The sequence below is a fragment of the Lonchura striata genome, chromosome 3 (assembly GCF_050655825.1).
Source record: "Lonchura striata isolate lonStrDom1 chromosome 3, ASM5065582v1, whole genome shotgun sequence".
In the NCBI taxonomy this organism is placed as follows: Eukaryota; Metazoa; Chordata; class Aves; order Passeriformes; family Estrildidae; genus Lonchura; species Lonchura striata.
The window spans coordinates 64,187,335-64,201,834 of record NC_140705.1 but is presented as its reverse complement, the minus strand read 5'-3'; the positions used below and the strand labels follow the sequence as shown (position 1 = coordinate 64,201,834).

At 36.7% G+C, this 14,500-nt stretch overlaps 2 long non-coding RNA genes across 6 annotated transcripts in view; one reads left to right on the top strand and one right to left on the bottom strand.

The window, feature by feature from the left end:
• Positions 1-14,214, top strand: part of LOC146767923 (uncharacterized) — a 54,890-nt gene extending 40,676 nt beyond the window's left edge. For all 5 annotated transcript variants that reach the window (XR_014953804.1, XR_014953803.1, XR_014953802.1 and 2 more), the window contains 4 exons: positions 1-9,193; positions 10,015-10,113; positions 11,189-11,249; positions 14,077-14,214. The exon at positions 1-9,193 is cut by the window's left edge. This is a non-coding gene — a long non-coding RNA (uncharacterized LOC146767923). The remainder of the gene's footprint in view (positions 9,194-10,014; positions 10,114-11,188; positions 11,250-14,076) is intronic.
• The window catches only part of LOC110483304 (uncharacterized), a 70,038-nt gene that overhangs the window by 14,983 nt on the left and 40,555 nt on the right, over positions 1-14,500 (bottom strand). Inside the window, exon 6 of the long non-coding RNA XR_014953800.1 lies at positions 1-14,500. This exon is cut by the window's left edge and continues 14,288 nt beyond it. This is a non-coding gene — a long non-coding RNA (uncharacterized LOC110483304).

Genomic DNA, 14,500 nt, shown 5'->3' with positions numbered 1-14,500 from the left:
TGCAAAATGCTTTCCCAAAACATTCATGCTACTATTGTAAGCCTTACTGCTTCCTTATTCATTGTTGCTTGCTTTCTCTCCTCATTGGATTCACATATTTGGAAATGTTCAATGGCCAACAGTGAAGCAGAAGATGAATATGTTAACAGCCTAAACAACCCAGAATCATTAATCCTAAACTTGGCTTTGGGATATGAGTCAACATCATATATGAAAAAATGTTTTATCAAGGAAACTAAAACAACAGCTTCTAGAAGTTCAACAGCTAAAATGGAGGGCCCACAGATAGAGCAGTTCTCCATTAAGAAATTATTTTAATTAAATATACAGATAAATAGCAAACAACAGCAGACTCAGTAGATCAAGAACAAATTACAGATTCCATCAGGTGAAAATGTCTTATTTACATGAAGATTTTACTGACTCAAATTCATGCCTCTGAAAAATTCTGGTTGTGTAGGAGAAAGTAGTGAAAATGCTGAACTTTTTATGACCAGAAATTAAGTTTTTCTAAAATTAAAAAAAATATTGTAAAAAATTTCCTCCATGTAGAAAAAGAGGAATTTTTTATACTGCTAGATAAGTATTCTACAATTTATCTTCAAGAATCAGGAATGTGCCATAAAAGGTAATAAAGACAAAAACCACACATTTATGTACAAATAAAAATATTTTATGGATATAATATTTTGTCTTACTACTGATAACGAGGATAACCACTGTCATAGGGATAGGCAGTATCTTGTTAGAAGAAAGTAGAGAAAAAAAAATCAGCATAGATTAGTTACTTGGACTGCAAGTCCTGTACTTGTCGTGGCTATGAAGAAAAGCCAAACAGCATCCCAAAATATATCCAGAGAGGTATCTCCTGGAAAAGATAGCATGTGGAAGACTTTATGTAGAAAATTTGGTGCAGTTTTACTCCTTATTTTTTAGGTACATTTGTTCAAGTGAAATACAGATGTAAAGGAGGCCTGCAGTGGCAATCAAGGACATGGAGAGATTGTTAAGACAAAATGAGAAAAAAAGACTTGGCCTGTACACCCTAGCAAAGTGAAGACTGAGAAGAAATAACAGGTTTTCTCTATAAATGCATGGGTGGGCCAGAAAGAGAATACCTATTAAACTTGTCATAAAAAGCTTAGGCGGGAGATTAGAATAGAATTTCTAACCACCAGAGGTACAAGACTCTAAAAGAGGATCCCAGTAGGAGTGGTGTAGGTAGGCATTGTAACCACTTTTTGATTTCTTCATGAAAAGGACAACATGACATGCAAAAGTAAGAGATTGATATGCTTTTATGCTGTCAGATATGTAAAACTAACTGTATAATTCCACCTAAATTTCAGTTATAAAACTTACTTTTTAGAGAGAGATGAATATTACTTGTTTGAGTAAAGGAGGAAAATTCCAGAATGCTCATGGTTTAAAGGGGGAAAAAAACTGAGAAGAACTTACTTCATACAATTTTCTAGGTGAATGCTTTCATGGACTATTTGATATTTTTGAGAAAATACATCTCTGGACACATCTCAGGATTGTGTATTCAATAGCATTTTCATTAGTTTCATAGAAACAAATGGTTTGGGTTTAAAGGGAACTTAAAGAGCATTTAATTTCAACCCCCACTTGCCATGGGCAGGATCGCCTTCCACAAGTTCAGGTTGATCAGGTTGATCTCATGCAGCCTAGCCTTGAACACTTCAAAGGATGGGACATTCACAAGGTCTCTGCACAATCATGTTGCAGTGTCTCACCACCATTACAATGAGGAATTTCTTCATAATATTTAACCTAATTCTCTCCTCTTTTGATTTCAAACCGTTCCCTTTGGTCCTATCCCCTTGGAGGAAGTCCCTCTCCAGGTCTCTTATAGGTCCCCCGGGGGTACTGAAAGGCTGCTGTAAGGTATCCCCAGGCTCTTCCCTTCTCCAAAGTGAACAATCTGAGCTCTCTCAGTCTGCCTCCATAGGAGGTGCTTCTCCATAGGAAAGGTGCTCCAGCCTTCTGATTGCCTCCTCTGGATGTGTCCCAGCAGGTCCTCATCTTTCTAGTGCCGAGGGCCCCAGAGCTGTGGTCTCAGGGGAGCAGAGCACAGGGGCAGAACCCCTCCCTCTCCCTGCTGCCCACACTGCTTTGGATGCCACCCAAGTCTCCCAGTCTGCGCTTATATCTGGATTTGTCCCAACTCAGGTGCATAACCTTGCACTTGCAGAACTCTTCAATGTTCTCATGTGCGAAGTTAGTTCTCATACTCACTTCTCAAGTGTGTCCAGCTTTCTCATCCTTTCTTCACAGTAACAAATAATACAAAAAAATAGTTTCTAATTAGCTAACCTGGGTTGGGGTTTCTTCATTCATTGTTTTTTTGGTTTTTGTTTTTTTTTTTAAATTACCCAATGCAGTTTGTTGCTTTGTTATGCTTTCCATGAGAAAGACATTATGATGCAATGAACTGTCTGAAGATTATGATTTATTATAATATGTGGAGAATATTTCAGAACTTCACATTATTGGTTCCACTCATATAATTCAAAATTGTTTTATTTAGAATTTTTCTGGAATTTAATATAAGATAACAATAAATTAGTTCAATGCCAATGTTTGTAGTGTTTGAGAGTGATCCTAACCATCCTTGTGCATGATGTTAGCTAATTGGCTGGCGTTCAGTCCAGTCAGCCTGAGGTAATCTTGGTGAGCTGTAGGAACTGTGTATATGGAGTGACCCTATCTCTTCTTATTATTCAATGTTTCTGTTTTTCATAACTTATGTTTACCAAATACTCTAGTGTTGAGGCCAGGGTGCTGTAAAATTATCACATTCCAGTATTTCTGGGGAAAGCTATTCCCGTCTTTGGCTTACAAATGGCTTTGGTCTGCTTTGAACACAGACAGGACTTCTTCCATTTTGAGATAGATTGTTTGCACATTTTATGAGCCTTTGAATTTAAATCAATCCAGAACCCACAGCTGGTACGGAATGTCACACCTGACACTTAACCACTGCATTTTGGCAGCATAGAGGCCAAAATGAATTCTCACAAATGACCATGTGGGTTTCCAGATGCAGTTGAAGATATGGATTATTTTGCAAGAATGAATTGGAACCTACACATTTCAGTTTTATGTTCTCAATCATCCTGCCACAGCTCTGCCCAGTTGAAGCATTCAAGCTGGATCAAGAAAATAGAAAAAAGGAGTAAGTGAAAAAAGAAAGAGAACGTTTCTTTCAGGAACTTTCAGCTTTGAATTTAGTTTTTTCTTTCTCTTTTTTTTGGTCCTATAGTATCAAAATTTAATTTTCTTGTGTGTTCATGAGAACATTAACCTCTTTACCCAGACTGTGAAAAAGACAAAACATAAAAAATTGACGTTTGTAAAAAATGGAAGTATTGTTGGATTTCATTTTTATAGCAGAGTTGTTTTGTTGGTATGAGTGTATAGAAGGAACGTTTAAACACCAGGTTAAAGATTGGAATACATACTTGGCTTTTACATGTCAGCTTTTACAACAGAAAAATATGTGTCTGCTTGCATTTTAGTAGGTAATGTGTGACTGAATCCCAGGAGACTCAAACTATCACTTCTCTTTTCCAGAATACAAGATTTCAGTCATAACTTATTTTCCCCAATATCTTCACTACTGGTACTAAAAACACTTATTTATTACACTCAGGATATGAATGATATGTATAAAAATCTAATGTCAAGGCTTCTTCTGTTTGTTTTTAATTCCAAAGAAAGGCTCTCATTCTTTCTTGTGTGGGGATTTTGAGGAAGATGACAAATAAATTACAAAGCTTGAGAAAATTGCTTCCAGACAACAGTAGAAAAGAACAAAAAGCCACTGAAACCATTTGACTCAGCCTTGGTTTCTTCCAATGTTTAAAAAAATTCATCTGGTCTCAGAAACAGAGGATTAAGTTTAGAGTAAACTGAGATTGTGATGAATAAAATACAGGTTAAATAAAAAGCTTTGCTTGTGTTCATATGGGTGAAAAATATAGACATCTAATTGCAACCTTCCAATACCTGAAGGGAGCCTACAAGAAAGCTGGAGAGGGACTTTTTACTGTCACTCTGTCATGTGGTGACAGGACAAGGGGAAATATCTCCGAACTGAAAGAGGGGAACTATAGATTAGATATTAGGAAGAAGTTCTTTGAGGGGAGTGAGGTGCTGGAAGAGATTGCCCAGGGAAGCTGTGAAGGCCAGGTTGAATGGGGCTTTGAGCAGCCTGGTCTAGTGTAAGATTATCCCAGGCTGTGGCTGGGGAGTTTGTACTAGATGATCTTTAAGGTCTCTTTCAATAGAGGCTGTTCTATGGAACTATGGTTTTAATCAAATGTTGAATTTTCTGGGTGTTTTTAAAAGTGTTTATAGTCAGTTCTTCTAGGAAAATATATATAGAGAAAAATCCAACATTGTGGTACGCTTTTCTGTATGTGGAGAGCTCTGTTAATCTCTCTCACAATTGTCTCTTTATATGTTTTCTGTTGGCAGCTCTGCATTGCAAAACTTACAAATTGCATCAGAGCATCATCAGATCACATAATGAAAGTAACAAAACAACTCATAGGGGAAGGGTTGCACATCTCCTTGCTGCATTTATGTGCCTGGGCTTCTCCTTGTTATGACCTAAAAATCTAAATGCATCTAGTTAACAGGTTGCCAATGTGTCTAGCAGATGGCTGTCAGAATATGCCAGAGATGCTTCAGAACTGCACAGCATAATGGTACAATGTAAGTCTGGCTGGGAGAGTAGTCCTGGGAGACAGTGGGAGTCTCATACTCTATGCATGAGGCCTGACATCCTGCTTTCAGATGAGAGACTTCTTCATGAGCAGGTGATCATATCAAGAAAGGTATTAGTATGTTCAGTATTTCAGTGATAGCCTCTTCAGAGAAACTGTATTAACATTTAGTACAAAAACATTGGTATTTTTAAACTAACCATGCTGAACGCAGTACAAAATTTGTTTATTTGAGAAAGTGCCCACACTACCCAATCCACAATAGAGCTTCCAACAGAAAGGCATCACTCTTGGAAGCTGGATACACAATGAAGTGAAAGGCCTTGCCCAAGTAGCTGGTCAGGGAATACCACTGCCTAATGCTACTCTCCAATGCTACTGAATATGGGACCAGCAGTTTTCTAAAACTTGTTCTTGCTAATAAATGAAATTGTGAGAAGCTTTCTTACTCTAAACATGTTCCAGTTTATGAAAACATCAATTTGTCTGGGGGAGATTTGATTGTGATTTTCAAGCATAAAATTCAAACTCTTGCCATATTTAAAATAAATTTTCAAATGAAAAATATATGTTGTCTCCTTACTAAGCTACAAAGGCAAATGAAAAATGGAAGATTTTCCTTTTAGCCAATTCTTCTCAGACCAGAAATAAGCCCCAAAGAGAAACAGCAGGGCTGACTCTTTCAAAAGCAAGGGCCTGAGGCAAAGCTAGAGCCTGGTAGTGCTGCTTTCATCTGGCTCAGCTCAGGCAAACAAACGCACTTCTCAGCTGAGGAATGCAAGGTCCTTGCCACTGGGTCAAGTCCTCGGAGAGGAGCGTGGGCAGTGCCCTTTCACTCCACTTTAACAATGCAGTGGAAAAAAAGACATCCACCCAGGGACTCGCACGCACGTGCCCACCACACACGTGCACTAAAGTATGAGCATGCACATGTTCTTCTCAGTGTTTGCCAAGATACCCAACCTGCTGCACTTTCCTCTTGGTTTTTTTATGTAATCCAGCTAAGGCAGACTTCTCTGAGTCGGAAAGGAAGTATCAATAATGAGAGTTTCTGTCTCACTGGAACAACACCTGACAGCTTTGTATGAATTGCCTGTGCTGCTGGGTAGCCACTCCTACTTCACAAGGACATTCTTCTGGCATTTCTATTGTTATGAATTTTTAACCATCCTCCATCACCATCTGAAGTGAACTGACATTAGTCGTGGCAGAAAAAATTACAAGGCAGAAAAAACACAGTTCAAGTAAACCTATTTGAACCTTCAAAACTATTTGATGAAAAATCAAAACACAAATTAAAAAAACCCATATTTTTCAGGAGAGGTCCAGATTAGATATTTGCAAAAGAAAATCACCAAAAGGGTGGTTTGGCATTGGAATTTGTTGGCCAGGGAGATATTGTCTCTGTAAGTATGCAAGAAGTTCTAGGTTGATGGTTGGACTAGATTTGAAGGCCTCTTTCAGCATTGATGCTTGTATGATTCTGTGATGTGTAAGAAGGTGTTTTACAGTTTCCTGTGTGATCATAGAGACACACATCCTATAAATCACTGAAGCTGCAATGGGGATATGACAAGGGCAGTGCCAAATGACACTGGGATGCTTTTAATCATGATTCTCATCTAAGCCTATGGATATTTTTGAACTGTGGGATTTACACTGAAAGAATCCTTAAATACAGTTATTTCTGTGATCTACTGCAGTGGGGCACTTAGAAACTTAGGCCTACATTTTGTTGAAAATCTCATCACTTTCTGGCCAAGAATTCTTAGGAGAAAACCCCGAAGTTGCAGATGAGGACTCTGTTTCTGGTTATCAGTGGTAATAAATCAGCAAGTACAAGGTCAGAAATGAGGTATTTGGATTGAGTGAGTTTGACAGCTGATTCTGTGAAATCTTGTTTCCCAAAACAAATATGCACACTTATTTCTTTAGGCAGAAGATTTGTATCCTCTCAGCCCCATCTCCTTTATTTCACCAGCTGTTCTCCCTGCTTGTGTGGTCCTAGCATACTATATATTGTTAGTTGTTTTGATTGTCCCTAAAGCAGAAAATCTTCTCTTCTTTTTGGTTTAATTTTCATTCAGGACTTCATTAGCCCTCCTGGAAAGCAGCAGAGTACAAAACTGATGCCGTGTGACTGCTTTGCATAGTCACTCCATTCAAAGGCTGCAGCAGACCAGCTGTACCAGAATGCAAATGATCGTTCCCAGCACAGCTCACTAAAGCTGGAAGCAAGCTGTTGGTCATGCTTTCCTCTGCCTTCCCTTTGCCACTCAGTGTACGGTATGGTATCAGCACAGCAGCCGTTTGGAATAAAGGAGGGATGGAGTCAAGATACCAACATTCTCAAGAGGATTTTGTAGTGGACTTGCAAGATCTTCTAGTATTTGATATTAACTCTTGGTTCTGAAGCCCTTTCTCCTTCACTGTTTTTCATTAGTTCTTTCTGATTCCAAGTGAATGGATAATAACACCTAAATAGCAGCATTAAGTCAAGGACAGAGTGCATACCATTCCTTAAAAAAAAAAAAAAAAGAGCCATTGATTTTGTTAGGATGATAGAGAACTGTACACATTTTTAGAAGTAGGTTTTTCCTATAATCACTGGCTTATCTCACAAGACATGAAAGCAAAAAACAAACCTGGTCTTTGTGTGATCATATTATAGCAGCCAGAGCATCAAATACTACCTTCTGATAAAATGCAACCATGCAACCCATAGATATTCTTTCATTTCTGACCTGCATTTGACACATTTTTTAAACCAGACAGCGCCACTAAGTTGTCTTGTTTGACTTCCTGCATAAGACATACTAACTCCATCTTTCATTCTCTAACTCCAGTAACAGGATGGTTCTATGGTAAAGCATGTTCTTAAAGACACACTCAGATATAATTTGAAGACATCAAGAGAGCAATTGTACGTTGCTGAAAAATTATTCAGTAAAATTAAATATTTATTCTTTGCAATACCTATGAAATTCTGGCCTGGGCTCAAACCTCATTATGACAGGTTCCACATGCATGTAGTACAAAAAGAGTGAATGGATGGCCAAACAATGCAATTACTCAAAGTGCTAATCCCTCTCTTTTGGCTAGACTCCTATCCAAATTGACTCTAAATTCTCTTTCAGGCTGTTTTGCTGGGCTTACTTATTTCTGTTGATTTAGCCCACAAATTCAAGTTTTAGTAATTCATTATTTTGTTGCCAAATTGCACAGTGTTATAAGATGTTTTCTTCAGACTTACAGATTACATTTTGGGTAAAGCAAACTGTAATATGGAAATTTTCTGTAGCTGTACTTACCCACCTGGATCTATGTAACCTAATATTTGAAAGAATTCAGTAGAAGAGATAGAGATGATTGTGTTTCTGGTAAGTAAAAGCTAATGAATTGAGTGTATAGTTCAACTGGACAGTGCCAATCATAACTCTTAAAACACTTGCAAGTTGCTTAGGATAGAATGTGCTTGTGTTTGGATGGGGTATAAGTTTTAAAAAGAGGAGATCAAACAAAGCAGTAATGTGTATTACCTTTGTTTACTTTTCAACACCTATACATTGTACACTACAAGCATTTTTGCCTCTTCTTCATAAGTCACTGTATTTTGAATATATAGTCAATCACAACCCCCTCATCTGCTGTTCATATATCTCAAGTCAGAGTTCACTGCTTCATTGTATGTGAGTTATTTCATGAACATTTTTTGCAAAGGGAGATAAGACTACAGTGAAAAGAGCAGTTTTCAGGACTAACAGTTTGTACAAATTCCTTAATAAATTTAAGAAATAATGTGAAGATTTTCTTAGACTAAATATTATATATAGTGAGTGTCAATTGCAATGGAAAACTTAAAAAAAAGCAGTTTTGATCTTTTATCTGGAACTCAGACGTCTTCCAGCTTTGCCTTTCAGCATGTTATACTAAGTATTGGCCCCAAATGATTGAACAAACCTGTACTAAGACATCTTTTTAGTTTTGAAAAACATAGATTTTGAAACCTCTGAATGTTTGCTTTAAAAATGAAATCAAATTTCTGTGTGGTGTATTGTGAAAGAAAATTTTTGCCAAATGCCTCCTATGTTTCTCATTCAGTTACTTAATTTGTGGGTTTTGATCTGTGCCACAGGCTGCCCTCAACCTTCTCCTTTGCTTTGAATATTTAAAAGGAGAATGGATTTAGTTGTGCTGTAATGCCTGCTGAATGAGAAGTATTTACTGATGGAAAACTGAAGTAGCAAATCTTTAAATCCTATTGGAGCAAGAATATAGCCAACAACATTTGCATACAAAAATACCTTTTTAAAATACATGTATCATTTTTAGTACAGTCTAGCCCTTAAATGTCTTACTTATGCTAACAGTTAGTCTTAGATGGATACATTTTGGATGTCAAATTGGACAAATTCCATAAGCCTCCTCAACTGAAACATGTAAGTAAAGCAATTCTCTGTTGAATGTTTTCTACATGTTTATTCATGTTATGATGTGTTTTTATTTTGAAGGTGATTAAGTCAGACCCTGTTTTGCTTTAGATATGCCTGGAAGGAGCTGTTCTTTGTGCACATGCCTGTATCCCTTGCACCATCTAAGCTACTCAGCTGAATTAGAACACTTAGACAGTGGAGAGAAATATTTTTGACAAAACAAAATTCTTTCTATATTATGTCTTTTTGCCAAAACAAAATGTTTTTCATATTATTTTGTTCACGGGTTTTGGGGTGGAGTTCTTTTTTTTTGTTGTTCTGTTTGCTACTAATTTTTCCAGCTCTGTAAAACAAAATTAAGGTTGCACTCAGCTCTTACCCCACAGTAACGTTTTGTGCCCTTTTTGCTTATTGTAACCTGAAATGTCCATTCATGTTAATTAATATTTTACCTCTATATTTCTATCATGATCTTTCCAGTTTCTGCAGCTGGTTTCATCTTTCATCATCACCCTTTTTTGGAAAGATGACGTAAGACATAAGAAGACATAGACACAAGTTTAGGTTTTGAACAGTAGTTACTGTTCTTTTAATTCCTAGGTACAAACAGTGTGATCTGCACATGCATAAGAATTTCTTGCTTGGACACAGTTTTCTTTTTAATCTGGATAGTCAATAGACTTTCAAACTGTCAAGAGGCTTTGGTACTCCAGTTGACTACTAATCCATCTTTATTGTCAGTTGTGGAGAAGACTGATGACCTCAGCTCTGAGAATGTCAGGTCTTCTAAACTGATCTTGCACCTTCATTCTCCTTCTATTTTCCAGGTAGATAAGAGGACACTTCCCTTCAACCACAGGAGCACATGCAGAAGAAACATGGACAGAGCTCTGAAGAAAAGTGCAGAGGAGCCACAGTCACTGAAAGTAAGTTTTCTTTCTCCTTCTGTACTCATCCATATGCATTAACACTGTGGGTGATCCCATGCACTTCAGATACTTGCTAATTATCTAAAGGTAAAACTCGTGTTATAGCTTCTTCTGAAAGACAGGGTGGGGGGACAGGAGTCAAAACACCCATTATTGTGGAGATCCATAAAGTGTATTCCTACACAATAACAATGCCAGAGAAGAGATGAGAAAGGGAGGATAAGGTTCTGTTCTGAATAAAGAGAGAAAATAACTCACAAAAGAATTTGATGAACTCTAGCAGTGGGGGAACTTCTCAGGTCTTCAAACTAGTTCTAATTCATACTAGGAGCAGCAGCAAGGATGAGCATGAAGTGATATGAGATGAAACTGTTCCTTGAGTAAGAATGTTTTACATAATCCCTCAAGGCTCATTGTGTAATACTGCCAGGTACAATCTATAATTACTTCTTTTTTTTTTTTTGTTTTGTTTTGTTTTGTTTTTTTTTTTTTTTTTTTTTTTGGTTTTTTGGGTTTTTTTTGTTTCCTTCACTTCTATAAATTTCCAGTCTTGAAACGAAGAACTTTAGCTATTGCTTTCCTTGGTTAAAATTTAGTTTTTGTTTCTAATCTTTGTGGTGAAAAGCCTGACTCTGGACAAAAATTCAAAGAAAACCATCTGTCTAGAGAGAAACTAATCCAGTAAAACTGTTTGTGCAGGGAACAGCCTTCCTCCTGTGATAAGCAAAAATATGACTTCAGCAGGGTATAAGGACAAGTTTGAAAGTGCAATGAGCAAATATTCGGGTTTAGTGGCAGAAAGACGATGTATAGCAGCAGATGCATCTCAGATCATCATTGTGCTAATATTTAAAATTAAAGTAGCATGTTATTGAAAATTTCACCCTAAATCTTCATGATTTTTTGAAAAAAACCTTTTAAATCTCATGGTTTTGGAAAACAGAAGAAAACTTTGGAATTAGGCAATGTTAATGAATTACCAGAAAGATTATGTAATCAATCTTATGAAAAATGACCTGGTAACAAGCTCTGGTCTTGTTTTTCAATTGTTGTGTAATTTTTTTTCCCACAGGTCCAGTAGTATCTCATTACCACTATTTCTAAAATCATCTACCATCAGGAATGGAAAATAGGTGAATAATTTTTCTTCAGTCCTATGGTCCTTCAGGACAGAACTTAGTACATAGCTGGGAGTGCATTACTACTCTGATTAGGATTTGCTACTATATTCTTATTAGGATGAAAGATTATGCTAGACTGAAGCCACAGGTGATCTGATTCCAATGACCACAAAATTAAAGGTCAGCTTGAAGAGCAGGAATCAAATTTCTTTCCTTATAGTTTACTTCAGAAATCTATGAAAGTGTTGTGCATGTTTGTTAACATCTGTTGCACAGGATTTTTTAATCTGCTTGATAATGTAGATCAAATGTCCCACATTTTTCTCTTGCTTGACACAAACAAATTAATTTAAATTCAGCAAATCATACTGAAAATCCTGAATTTAGTAGGCTTATCTGTGGTCTGATTGAAACTAAAATAATTGAGTAGTGGGTGAAAATTAAAAAAAAAACTAATAAAAAACAATCACCTAATAAAAAACAATCACTAAATTCACCTTTTTCTCATAGGAAATAAATGTTTGGCATTTTTTAAGTTTAGGCAGAATAGGATGCTTGTAAACTGAATTTCTCGATCATGTACAGATAATAAATATTGGGCAACTGAGAAATTCTGGGGGAAAATATTTGATTTTCAATAACTATATCCAAGATCCATTCAGCCACAACAACATTTCTATTTGTGACACTGAATATGGCTTTGAGCTCTGTACAGATGAGCTTGTCGTAAGATTTTCAGATTTCAAGCCTTTTGATGGTAGCCAGTTGTCCACAGAGTCTGTGATACCTGTTTGATGCAGCTGCCTGTTGAACTGCTTAGCATCATCATTTCCTATTCCTCTAAACATAATCCTAAAAGCAGCTTAATAACAAATGTGTTAGCAAAGCATTGTGGATATCTGTGTCCTGATATTCCAGCCTGGGATTACTCGGTACTTATTCCTCTCTCCTGTCTCAACACTTAATTTGCTAAAATCTAGAAACAGAACCACTCTACTGTTTTCCTGTCATATATTTTTAATGTAAGCTACAAAATCTCCAAATTCTAATACTACTTGTGCCATTAGCACAAAAGCAAACACAGTTGGAGAATATGGCTCAGACAGTAGGGAACATCAGGGCACTGGATAAAGGAAGCATAAAAAAATCAACCCCAACCAATGTGTCTTGCCGGATGAGAATCCTTTCACCAAATCCTACCATAATCAGCAGGTGCCAGTGACTTTGTGGGTTGAAATAAAGACTGAAACCTTCTCCACATTCCTAGGAATTGTTCTCTGGTCTGTTTTCTCCAGAGCTCAGCTTTGAATCTGTAGGGAATGCCATAGGCATAGGAATATCCCAGTCTGTAATCATGCTGCTCACCATTTCTCCTGTTGTCTTTTCCATCTGCTTTTAAAAAGTTCTGCAGAGCTCATCTTGCTCTTGAGAAAAAAAACAATTCCCACCTTCCTTCTCCTTTCCAGAAGCTTCCATTTTAGAGTACAGCAGCCAGAGTGAGGTAAACAGAGCCTTCTTCTTGCTTACTGTCAACACAACCTCTTTAAGATAACAAAAAATATGACTCTTGATTCATTCAATAAGCTGGAAACAATCTATCATTTGTAGACACAGAATTAGAGGAGCAAAGAGTTCCAAAGTTAGACAATTTTTAGCAACAACTTGGATTTAAGGAGACCTTATTTCACTATATAGAAATTGAGCTTTGTCCACTATTATTTAACTAGGTCCAGAAAATACTAGTTTGTGCCTTTCAGCATATAGGACACCTATTCTCATTTCTAAATATATTTTTCTTTGGTTTCACAATGGATAGAGCTTATTATTAAATAAAAGCCATTCAGTTTAGGTTTCTTGCAACACCTTTGGTCCTCAACAAGGTGTTATTTGTTCTATAAGTTTATTTTACACAGGTTGCGGCCAACGTTGTTTTCTGTTGTGGTCAATTCCTTTAACACACAACTATCTGTATGCATCTGGACAATTTCTAATTATTTTAAATCACCTGAGGATTATGAAGCCCAAGGATTTCCTATTCCTGCCATTGGAAAATAACATACTAGGGAAATTGTTCTTCCAGTGTTTGTGATACTCTCTGCTAGTCTGTAAATTATTTGATTCAGATTTTGTTATTTTGGATGTGTTTCTACACATTCTATCTGGCTCCTGCCTTCATTAGGATATTTAAATACCAAAAATTAATATAATGGAAGTGTCTTATTTTTCAAATGCTCAAATTGATAGAAGGACTCGGATTTATTTTGTTTGCAAATCTGGATTTTAGGATGAAGAAAGTAATGTCAGTTGTTTTCAAACACGGGAAGCAGGAAAGTTGTTACTAATTTTAACTTTAGTAACTAATTTTAAGAAAATTTGTGTTTCCTATAGTTAGACAGAATCTTGTGTACCTCTATAAAGAATTTAATAAATTGAACTGATCCCATTTATTTCTATTGTGACTATATTGATATGACAACTAGTACATTCTACACAAAAGCTTTTATACCAGCAGTTTTGTAGTCCCACAATGCCAGTAATTTTTGGAACTTAATGCAAAACTAATTTCTCTGAATTAACTTCTTCTCAGTAAATATTTCAGCAAATGTCTCAGTTTAACTACAAAACTGATCGGTGGTAAAAGTTAGAACTTTTAAATATATGTTTCTGTTTGAAGTGTCAAACAAATTAGAAAAATCTGTTTCAATGTCATTGTCTTACTAATAGTTTTTGTGCTGAAACTATTAAATTAAATAGAAGTTATTGCTGTGCTAGGGGTATTTTAATCTATTTATTAGGAAATTAGTGAATATAATCTAAAAACCTCTACAACTCCTTTCAGCCAAGTGTTGCCTTCTACGCTGTCAAAATGGGCAGCTGAAATGAAAAAAGCAAGACAAAACTGAACTAGAGTGTGAGTGAATGCTTTAGAAGAAAAATGGTTTCCATGAAAATCCCTGGTCATCAGATGCACCTGCGCATTGAGGATAGGCAAGAAAACAGTTCACCTTGTCAACATTGGGTTCAACTACTCTGTCCCACTCAGCTGTACCTCAGTTTACTTGCTGAGTGAGGAAGGAGGGATCTTCAGAGCTCAGAATCCTCATTGGAGAAATGGCTGCTGCCTCTCAGCACTTGGCTGGCCACATGAATGGGTCTGGAGCAGCGTACAACCTTCAGGCACTGTTTTGTGTGGGCTTGGCTGAGAGTACATCAGTTCTTTTCTTCAGAATATTTTGACTCCTTCAGTGCTACTGATTACCCAA